The sequence below is a fragment of the Oncorhynchus kisutch genome, unplaced genomic scaffold (assembly GCF_002021735.2).
Source record: "Oncorhynchus kisutch isolate 150728-3 unplaced genomic scaffold, Okis_V2 Okis04b-Okis11a_hom, whole genome shotgun sequence".
Taxonomy (NCBI): domain Eukaryota; kingdom Metazoa; phylum Chordata; class Actinopteri; order Salmoniformes; family Salmonidae; genus Oncorhynchus; species Oncorhynchus kisutch.
The window spans coordinates 8541799-8551798 of NW_022261981.1; the positions used below are offsets into that span (position 1 = coordinate 8541799).

The 10000-nt window shown below is 42.8% G+C and overlaps 1 protein-coding gene across 1 annotated transcript in view; it reads right to left on the reverse strand.

Moving 5' to 3' along the window:
- LOC109884468 (receptor-type tyrosine-protein phosphatase epsilon) overlaps positions 1-10000 on the reverse strand; it is a 172103-nt gene that overhangs the window by 35205 nt on the left and 126898 nt on the right. The window lies entirely within an intron of this gene.

The following is a 10000-nucleotide window of genomic DNA, read 5'->3' on the forward strand; positions in this document are numbered from 1 at the left end:
TTATATTTCTACGGGGCTACAGAGAGTTGAGCGTAGCAGTACAATTACTAGATAGGTCAATAGCCACCTCAGATCATGAATGTCCTTTCTAGTTATTATATTTCTACGGGGCTACAGAGAGTTGAGCGTAGCAGTACAATTACTAGATAGGTCAATAGCCACCTCAGATCATGAATGTCCTTTCTAGTTATTATATTTCTACGGGGCTACAGAGAGTTGAGCGTAGCAGTACAATTACTAGATAGGTCAATAGCCACCTCAGATCATGAATGTCCTTTCTAGTTATTATATTTCTACGGGGCTACAGAGAGTTGAGCGTAGCAGTACAATTACTAGATAGGTCAATAGCCACCTCAGACCATGAATGTCCTTTCTAGTTATTATATTTCTACGGGGCTACACAGAGTTGAGCGTAGCAGTACAATTACTATATAGGTTAATAGCCACCTCAGATCATGAATGTCCTTTCTAGTTATTATATTTCTACGGGGCTACACAGAGTTGAGCGTAGCAGTACAATTACTAGATAGGTCAATAGCCACCTCAGATCATGAATGTCCTTTCTAGTTATTATATTTCTACGGGGCTACAGAGAGTTGAGCGTAGCAGTACAATTACTAGATAGGTCAATAGCCACCTCAGATCATGAATGTCCTTTCTAGTTATTATATTTCTACGGGGCTACAGAGAGTTGAGCGTAGCAGTAAAATTACTAGATAGGTCAATAGCCACCTCAGATCATGAATGTCCTTTCTAGTTATTATATTTCTACGGGGCTACAGCGAGTTGAGCGTAGCAGTACAATTACTAGATAGGTCAATAGCCACCTCAGATCATGAATGTCCTTTCTAGTTATTATATTTCTACGGGGCTACAGAGAGTTGAGCGTAGCAGTACAATTACTAGATAGGTCAATAGCCACCTCAGATCATGAATGTCCTTTCTAGTTATTATATTTCTACGGGGCTACAGAGAGTTGAGCGTAGCAGTACAATTACTAGATAGGTCAATAGCCACCTCAGATCATGAATGTCCTTTCTAGTTATTATATTTCTACGGGGCTACAGAGAGTTGAGCGTAGCAGTACAATTACTAGATAGGTCAATAGCCACCTCAGATCATGAATGTCCTTTCTAGTTATTATATTTCTACGGGGCTACAGAGAGTTGAGCGTAGCAGTAAAATTACTAGATAGGTCAATAGCCACCTCAGATCATGAATGTCCTTTCTAGTTATTATATTTCTACGGGGCTACAGAGAGTTGAGCGTAGCAGTAAAATTACTAGATAGGTCAATAGCCACCTCAGATCATGAATGTCCTTTCTAGTTATTATATTTCTACGGGGCTACAGAGAGTTGAGCGTAGCAGTACAATTACTAGATAGGTCAATAGCCACCTCAGATCATGAATGTCCTTTCTAGTTATTATATTTCTACGGGGCTACAGAGAGTTGAGCGAAGCAGGACAATTACTAGATAGGTCAATAGCCACCTCAGATCATGAATGTCCTTTCTAGTTATTATATTTCTACGGGGCTACAGAGAGTTGAGCGTAGCAGTACAATTACTAGATAGGTCAATAGCCACCTCAGATCATGAATGTCCTTTCTAGTTATTATATTTCTACGGGGCTACAGAGAGTTGAGCGTAGCAGTACAATTACTAGATAGGTCAATAGCCACCTCAGATCATGAATATCCTTTCTAGTTATTATATTTCTACAGGGCTACAGAGAGTTGAGCGTAGCAGTACAATTACTAGATAGGTCAATAGCCACCTCAGATCATGAATGTCCTTTCTAGTTATTATATTTCTACGGGGCTACAGAGAGTTGAGCGTAGCAGTACAATTACTAGATAGGTCAATAGCCACCTCAGATCATGAATGTCCTTTCTAGTTATTATATTTCTACGGGGCTACAGAGAGTTGAGCGTAGCAGTACAATTACTATATAGGTCAATAGCCACCTCAGATTATGAATGTCCTTTCTAGTTATTATATTTCTACGGGGCTACAGAGAGTTGAGCGTAGCAGTACATTACTAGATCGGTCAATAGCCACCTCAGATCATGAATGTCCTTTCTAGTTATTATATTTCTACGGGGCTACAGAGAGTTGAGCGTAGCAGTAAAATTACTAGATAGGTCAATAGCCACCTCAGATCATGAATGTCCTTTCCAGTTATTATATTTCTACGGGGCTACAGAGAGTTGAGCGTAGCAGTACAATTACTATATAGGTCAATAGCCACCTCAGATCATGAATGTCCTTTCTAGTTATTATATTTCTACGGGGCTACAGAGAGTTGAGCGTAGCAGGACAATTACTAGATAGGTCAATAGCCACCTCAGATCATGAATGTCCTTTCTAGTTATTATATTTCTACGGGGCTACAGAGAGTTGAGCGTAGCAGTACAATTACTAGATAGGTCAATAGCCACCTCAGATCATGAATGTCCTTTCTAGTTATTATATTTCTACGGGGCTACAGAGAGTTGAGCGTAGCAGTACAATTACTAGATAGGTCAATAGCCACCTCAGATCATGAATGTCCTTTCTAGTTATTATATTTCTACAGGGCTACAGAGAGTTGAGCGTAGCAGTACAATTACTATATAGGTCAATAGCCACCTCAGATCATGAATGTCCTTTCTAGTTATTATATTTCTACGGGGCTACAGAGAGTTGAGCGTAGCAGTACAATTACTAGATAGGTCAATAGCCACCTCAGATCATGAATGTCCTTTCTAGTTATTATATTTCTACAGGGCTACAGAGAGTTGAGCGTAGCAGTACAATTACTATATAGGTCAATAGCCACCTCAGATCATGAATGTCCTTTCTAGTTATTATATTTCTACGGGGCTACAGAGAGTTGAGCGTAGCAGTACAATTACTAGATAGGTCAATAGCCACCTCAGATCATGAATGTCCTTTCTAGTTATTATATTTCTACGGGGCTACAGAGAGTTGAGCGTAGCAGTACAATTACTATATAGGTCAATAGCCACCTCAGATTATGAATGTCCTTTCTAGTTATTATATTTCTACGGGGCTGCAGAGAGTTGAGCGTAGCAGTACATTACTAGATCGGTCAATAGCCACCTCAGATCATGAATGTCCTTTCTAGTTATTATATTTCTACGGGGCTACAGAGAGTTGAGCGTAGCAGTACAATTACTAGATCGGTCAATAGCCACCTCAGATCATGAATGTCCATTCTAGTTATTATATTTCTACGGGGCTACAGAGAGTTCAGCGTAGCAGTACAATTACTAGATAGGTCAATAGCCACCTCAGATCATGAATGTCCATTCTAGTTATTATATTTCTACGGGGCTACAGAGAGTTCAGCAGTGTTCCCAACAGACAACAAAAATAACCGTTTTCTGATTGGGCGACAGCAGATAGAACCTGTCTGTTTCAGAGTGTTTTCTTCCGTGTTGTCCCAACTGAACACAACCCTACTCTTGGTGGTTGCCAGGTGGGAATTAAGGTTGGCAGGCAACTAGACCCATTATTATGGTCTGGATGGAGGCCCGATTTAAGATCGGACTTGGTTATGTCCCAAAATGGCACCCTATTCCCTATATAGTGCACTACTTTTGACCGTAGTCCTATGGACCCTGAGAGAAAGTAGTGCACTATATTGGGAATAGGCTGCCATTTGGGATGAAGCCTTTGTCTAGAGAGATAAGTATCAGGGACAAGCTCCTCTAAAACTGAGAGAGAGAAGGGCTGCTGTTTTTTATTGTTTTTTTATTTCACCTTTATTTAACCAGGTAGGCTAGTTGAGAACACCTTTATTTAACCAGGTAGGCTAGTTGAGAACACCTTTATTTAACCAGGTAGGCTAGTTGAGAACACCTTTATTTAACCAGGTAGGCTAGTTGAGAACACCTTTATTTAACCAGGTAGGCTAGTTGAGAACACCTTTATTTAACCAGGTAGGCTAGTTGAGAACACCTTTATTTAACCAGGTAGGCTAGTTGAGAACACCTTTATTTAACCAGGTAGGCTAGTTGAGAAAAACCTTAACCAGGTAGGCTAGTTGAGAACACCTTTATTTAACCAGGTAGGCTAGTTGAGAACACCTTTATTTAACCAGGTAGGCTAGTTGAGAACACCTTTATTTAACCAGGTAGGCTAGTTGAGAACACCTTTATTTAACCAGGTAGGCTAGTTGAGAACACCTTTATTTAACCAGGTAGGCTAGTTGAGAACACCTTTATTTAACCAGGTAGGCTAGTTGAGAACACCTTTATTTAACCAGGTAGGCTAGTTGAGAACACCTTTATTTAACCAGGTAGGCTAGTTGAGAACACCTTTATTTAACCAGGTAGGCTAGTTGAGAACACCTTTATTTAACCAGGTAGGCTAGTTGAGAACACCTTTATTTAACCAGGTAGGCTAGTTGAGAACACCTTTATTTAACCAGGTAGGCTAGTTGAGAACACCTTTATTTAACCAGGTAGGCTAGTTGAGAACACCTTTATTTAACCAGGTAGGCTAGTTGAGAACACCTTTTAACCAGGTAGGCTAGTGCTTAACCAGGTAGGCTAGTTGAGAACACCTTTATTTAACCAGGTAGGCTAGTTGAGAACACCTTTATTTAACCAGGTAGGCTAGTTGAGAACACCTTTATTTAACCAGGTAGGCTAGTTGAGAACACCTTTATTTAACCAGGTAGGCTAGTTGAGAACACCTTTATTTAACCAGGTAGGATAGTTGAGAACACCTTTATTTAACCAGGTAGGCTAGTTGAGAACACCTTTATTTAACCAGGTAGGCTAGTTGAGAACACCTTTATTTAACCAGGTAGGCATAGTTGAGAACACCTTTATTTAACCAGGTAGGTAGTTGAGAACACCTTTATTTAACCAGGTAGGCTAGTTGAGAACACCTTTATTTAACCAGGTAGGCTAGTTGAGAACACCTTTATTTAACCAGGTAGGCTAGTTGGAGAACACCTTTATTTAACCAGGTAGGCTAGTTGAGAACACCTTTATTTAACCAGGTAGGCTAGTTGAGAACACCTTTATTTAACCAGGTAGGCTAGTTGAGAACACCTTTATTTAACCAGGTAGGCTAGTTGAGAACACCTTTATTTAACCAGGGTAGGCTATGAGAACACCTTTATTTAACCAGGTAGGCTAGTTGAGAACACCTTTATTTAACCAGGTAGGCTAGTTGAGAACACCTTTATTTAACCAGGTAGGCTAGTTGAGAACAAGTTCTCATTTGCAACTGCGACCTGGCCAAGATAAAGCATAGCAGTGTGAGCATACAACAAAGAGTTACACATGGAGTAAACAATTAACAAGTCAATAACACAGTAGAAAACAAAGGGGGGAGTCTATATACAATGTGTGCAAAAGGCATGAGGAGGTAGGCAAATAATTACAATTTTGCAGATTAACACTGGAGTGATAAATGATCAGATGGTCATGTACAGGTAGAGATATTGGTGTGCAGAAGAGCAGAAAAGTAAATAAATAAAAACAGTATGGGGATGAGGTAGGTGAAAAGGGTGGGCTATTTACCAATAGACTATGTACAGCTGCAGCGATCGGTTAGCTGCTCAGATAGCTGATGTTTGAAGTTGGTGAGGGAGATAAAAGTCTCCAACTTCAGCGATTTTTGCAATTCGTTCCAGTCACAGGCAGCAGAGTACTGGAACGAAAGGCGGCCAAATGAGGTGTTGGCTTTAGGAATGATCAGTGAGATACACCTGCTGGAGCGCGTGCTACGGATGGGTGTTGCCATCGTGACCAGTGAGCTGAGATAAGGCGGAGCTTTACCTAGCATAGACTTGTAGATGACCTGGAGCCAGTGGGTCTGGCGACGAATATGTAGCGAGGGCCAGCCGACTAGAGCATACAAGTCGCAGTGGTGGGTGGTATAAGGTGCTTTAGTGACAAAACGGATGGCACTGTGATAGACTGCATCCAGTTTGCTGAGTAGAGTGTTGGAAGCCATTTTGTAGATGACATCGCCGAAGTCGAGGATCGGTAGGATAGTCAGTTTTACTAGGGTAAGCTTGGCGGCGTGAGTGAAGGAGGCTTTGTTGCGGAATAGAAAGCCGACTCTTGATTTGATTTTCGATTGGAGATGTTTGATATGAGTCTGGAAGGAGAGTTTGCAGTCTAGCCAGACACCTAGGTACTTATAGACGTCCACATATTCTAGGTCGGAACCATCCAGGGTGGTGATGCTAGTCGGGGATGCAGGTGCAGGCAGCGACCGGTTGAAAAGCATGCATTTGGTTTTACTAGCGTTTAAGAGCAGTTGGAGGCCACGGAAGGAGTGTTGTATGGCATTGAAGCTTGTTTGGAGGTTAGATAGCACAGTGTCCAAAGACGGGCCGAAAGTATATAGAATGGTGTCGTCTGCGTAGAGGTGGATCAGGGAATCGCCCGCAGCAAGAGCAACATCATTGATATACACAGAGAAAAGAGTCGGCCCGAGAATTGAACCCTGTGGCACCCCCATAGAGACTGCCAGAGGACCGGACAGCATGCCCTCCGATTTGACACACTGAACTCTGTCTGCAAAGTAATTGGTGAACCAGGCAAGGCAGTCATCCGAAAAACCGAGGCTACTGAGTCTGCCGATAAGAATATGGTGATTGACAGAGTCGAAAGCCTTGGCAAGGTCGATGAAGACGGCTGCACAGTACTGTCTTTTATCGATGGCGGTTATGATATCGTTTAGTACCTTGAGTGTGGCTGAGGTGCCTGTTAAGGGTTTGGGTTATCTCATTTAAACCTGAGAGAGAGAAGGGCTACTGTTAAGGGTTTGGGTTATCTCATTTAAACCTGAGAGAGAGAGAAGGGCTGCTGTTAAAGGTTTGGGTTATCTCATTTAAACCTGAGAGAGAGAGAAGGGCTGGGCTACTGTTAAGGGTTTGGGTTATCTCATTTAAACCTGAGAGAGAGAGAAGGGCTGGGCTACTGTTAAGGGTTTGGGTTATCTCATTTAAACCTGAGAGAGAGAGAAGGGCTGGGCTACTGTTAAGGGTTTGGGTTATCTCATTTAAACCTGAGAGACAGAAGGGCTGGGCTACTGTTAAGGGTTTGGGTTATCTCATTTAAACCTGAGAGACAGAAGGGCTGGGCTGCTGTTAAGGGTTTGGGTTATCTCATTTAAACCTGAGAGAGACAGAACGGCTGGGGTACTGTTAAGGGTTTGGGTTATCTCATTTAAACCTGAGAGAGAGAGAAGGTCTGGGCTACTGTTAAGGGTTTGGGTTATCTCATTTAAACCTGAGAGAGAGAAGGGCTGCTGTTAAGGGTTTGGGTTATCTCATTTAAACCTGAGAGAGAGAAGGGCTGCTGTTAAGGGGTTGGGTTATCTCATTTAAACCTGAGAGACAGAAGGGCTGGGCTGCTGTTAAGGGTTTGGGTTATCTCATTTAAACCTGAGAGACAGAAGGGCTGGGCTGCTGTTAAGGGTTTGGGTTATCTCATTTAAACCTGAGAGAGAGAGAAGGGCTGGGCTCCTGTTAAGGGTTTGGGTTATCTCATTTAAACCTGCGAGAGAGAGAAGGGCTGCTGTTAAGGGTTTGGGTTATCTCATTTAAACCTGAGAGAGAGAGAAGGGCTACTGTTAAGGGTTTGGGTTATCTCATTTAAACCTGAGAGAGAGAGAAGGGCTACTGTTAAGGGTTTGGGTTATCTCATTTAAACCTGAGAGAGAGAAGGGCTGCTGTTAAGGGTTTGGGTTATCTCATTTAAACCTGAGAGAGAGAAGGGCTGCTGTTAAGGGTTTGGGTTATCTCATTTAAACCTGAGAGAGAGAGAAGGGCTGGGCTCCTGTTAAGGGTTTGGGTTATCTCATTTAAACCTGCGAGAGAGAGAAGGGCTGCTGTTAAGGGTTTGGGTTATCTCATTTAAACCTGAGAGACAGAAGGGCTGGGCTGCTGTTAAGGGTTTGGGTTATCTCATTTAAACCTGAGAGAGACAGAAGGGCTGGGGTACTGTTAAGGGTTTGGGTTATCTCATTTAAACCTGAGAGAGAGAGAAGGTCTGGGCTACTGTTAAGGGTTTGGGTTATCTCATTTAAACCTGAGAGAGAGAAGGGCTGCTGTTAAGGGTTTGGGTTATCTCATTTAAACCTGAGAGAGAGAAGGGCTGCTGTTAAGGGGTTGGGTTATCTCATTTAAACCTGAGAGACAGAAGGGCTGGGCTGCTGTTAAGGGTTTGGGTTATCTCATTTAAACCTGAGAGACAGAAGGGCTGGGCTGCTGTTAAGGGTTTGGGTTATCTCATTTAAACCTGAGAGAGACAGAAGGGCTGGGGTACTGTTAAGGGTTTGGGTTATCTCATTTAAACCTGAGAGAGAGAGAAGGTCTGGGCTACTGTTAACGGTTTGGGTTATCTCATTTAAACCTGAGAGAGAGAAGGGCTGCTGTTAAGGGTTTGGGTTATCTCATTTAAACCTGAGAGAGAGAAGGGCTGCTGTTAAGGGGTTGGGTTATCTAATTTAAACCTGAGAGATAGAAGGGCCGGGCTGCTGTTAAGGGTTTGGGTTATCTCATTTAAACCTGAGAGAGAGAGAAGGGCTACTGTTAAGGGTTTGGGTTATCTCATTTAAACCTGAGAGAGAGAGAAGGTCTGGGCTACTGTTAAGGGTTTGGGTTATCTCATTTAAACCTGAGAGAGAGAAGGGCTGCTGTTAAGGGTTTGGGTTATCTCATTTAAACCTGAGAGAGAGAAGGGCTGCTGTTAAGGGGTTGGGTTATCTCATTTAAACCTGAGAGACAGAAGGGCTGGGCTGCTGTTAAGGGTTTGGGTTATCTCATTTAAACCTGAGAGAGAGAGAAGGGCTACTGTTAAGGGTTTGGGTTATCTCATTTAAACCTGAGAGACAGAAGGGCTGGGCTGCTGTTAAGGGTTTGGGTTATCTCATTTAAACCTGAGAGAGAGAGAAGGGCTACTGTTAAGGGTTTGGGTTATCTCATTTAAACCTGAGAGAGAGACAAGGTCTGGGCTACTGTTAAGGGTTTGGGTTATCTCATTTAAACCTGAGAGAGAGAAGGGCTGCTGTTAAGGGTTTGGGTTATCTCATTTAAACCTGAGAGAGAGAGAAGGGCTGGGCTCCTGTTAAGGGTTTGGGTTATCTCATTTAAACCTGCGAGAGAGAGAAGGGCTGCTGTTAAGGGTTTGGGTTATCTCATTTAAACCTGAGAGAGAGAGAAGGGCTGCTGTTAAGGGTTTGGGTTATCTCATTTAAACCTGAGAGAGAGAGAAGGGCTACTGTTAAGGGTTTGGGTTATCTCATTTAAACCTGAGAGAGAGAGAAGGTCTGGGCTACTGTTAAGGGTTTGGGTTATCTCATTTAAACCTGAGAGAGAGAAGGGCTGCTGTTAAGGGTTTGGGTTATCTCATTTAAACCTGAGAGAGAGAGAAGGGCTGGGCTCCTGTTAAGGGTTTGGGTTATCTCATTTAAACCTGCGAGAGAGAGAAGGGCTGCTGTTAAGGGTTTGGGTTATCTCATTTAAACCTGAGAGACAGAAGGGCTGGGCTGCTGTTAAGGGTTTGGGTTATCTCATTAAAACCTGAGAGAGACAGAAGGGCTGGGGTACTGTTAAGGGTTTGGGTTATCTCATTTAAACCTGAGAGAGAGAGAAGGTCTGGGCTACTGTTAAGGGTTTGGGTTATCTCATTTAAACCTGAGAGAGAGAAGGGCTGCTGTTAAGGGTTTGGGTTATCTCATTTAAACCTGAGAGAGAGAAGGGCTGCTGTTAAGGGGTTGGGTTATCTCATTTAAACCTGAGAGACAGAAGGGCTGGGCTGCTGTTAAGGGTTTGGGTTATCTCATTTAAACCTGAGAGAGAGAGAAGGGCTACTGTTAAGGGTTTGGGTTATCTCATTTAAACCTGAGAGACAGAAGGGCTGGGCTGCTGTTAAGGGTTTGGGTTATCTCATTTAAACCTGAGAGAGAGAGAAGGGCTACTGTTAAGGGTTTGGGTTATCTCATTTAAACCTGAGAGAGAGAC